Source organism: Nerophis ophidion, linkage group LG01 (genome assembly GCF_033978795.1).
Source record: "Nerophis ophidion isolate RoL-2023_Sa linkage group LG01, RoL_Noph_v1.0, whole genome shotgun sequence".
In the NCBI taxonomy this organism is placed as follows: Eukaryota; Metazoa; Chordata; class Actinopteri; order Syngnathiformes; family Syngnathidae; genus Nerophis; species Nerophis ophidion.
In genome coordinates this window covers 69,344,205-69,345,850 of record NC_084611.1, presented here as the reverse complement: position 1 = coordinate 69,345,850, position 1,646 = coordinate 69,344,205, and positions in this window count along the sequence as shown.

The window sequence follows — 1,646 nt, the reverse complement described above, 5'->3', positions numbered from 1 at the left end:
TGCATGGACACCTGGAGGTTGGATGTGTCCGATTTGAAGAGCAGTTTTTTGGGCTCCTTCAGGAAGCACTGCCCCCTGCAGTGTTATCCTGCTGCTATCCCCTGACACAAAGAAGAGAACCAAAAAACTCAAAAGATTAAAATCATTTTTTTTAAAAAGAAGAAAACATGCAAAACTAGAAGCAAGTTGACATAAGTTGAACACATTATACAAATCCAACTAATGGAATGCATTTACTTTTTTCCGACATCTTGATCGCATTGTAGTTCATGTATACATATCTTCTGTGTTTGTGGTAACACATAATCCACAGTATTAAATATAGCTCATCACAATACAACACACACTATAAAAAGAGAGTGTGGAACTTCAGTGATAAACAATGCCAATTATTAGTAAATACACAGCAGCAAACCAAACCTAAAAGAAAGGATCTTGACGAGGGATTCAACACAATTGTAAATATCGCGTTATTTTGGTTTCAAAATTCTCACAATAATGCCGTGATGTGTGACACTATCAAACGAGAACTCCCATCAGTGTGGGTTTTTTTCTGACAATATTAAGTGGGCTGATCTGAGAAGTAAACCCGATCTCCCATGATTCAAACAGCGGACATTATGTAGGGGCAAAAAAGAGGAAGTGTGCAGGAGTGACGGGAACGTTTGTGATTCGTACATCCAAGGAATTGTTGCTGTGAAATATTTCTGTGCCTATAACGGCCGTGTTAGATTAAACTAAAATAAAGTCTGTATACTGCAAGGTAAAGCATGCCACGTTCATCCCGACCATTTCCAAGTTGAACCAGAGCCATTGCAGCTCACCAGAGGAAATGCGTCCGGTAGAAACGCGACCATGCAGAAAATAAGAAATTTGCCGACACTACACACCACAATGTCTACAATAAGTTAGGGAATAGGAGTAATATATTAGAATGAGTTATATGTTAGAACTAGGGCTGGGCGTTATATCGATATATCGCAGGTTTGTCTCTGTGGGATATAGAAAATGACTATATCGTAATATTCGAGTATATGTTCTCACGCTGTTGCTTTTAGCTGCGGGCACAACACTTCAGGCTCTTCTCACTCTTTCCTGTCTCTCCTTCTAACAGACAAGCAGGCGAACATTCTTACATACGTCACATACTGTCACGTCATACGTCACATACGTATACGCCCTCGCCCAGCAGAGCGGTAGCAGACTGGGCTACGTGAGCTGCTAACGTAGCCAGACGAGTGGGAATACGAGAGAAAGAAGGTGCGGATTTGGTAACAATTGAAGGAAGACTTAATTCCCAATAAAAACAGCAGGTGGTCCATCGTCTGGCGGTGGTTCGGCTTCAAGTGGGAATATGTCGAACAGACAACTGTAATTTGTCAAGTGTGGGGCAAAAGTGTTGCTATAAAAAGTAGCATTACTGCTAATATGTAGCATCATTTGAAAAGTCACTGGTTAGAGAATGAAGAAAATTTCATAACATCCGTCGTAACCTACCACAAAGTGAAGGACGAATACTATTTGATTTCCTATTATGCAGCTCATTTTTATTTGACACTTAAAATGTCACTGACAATCTTGCACTTTATGTTTTGGAAAAGACTTGATTGTTTGTGCCATTGCTTAATAACTTTAATAAATACACT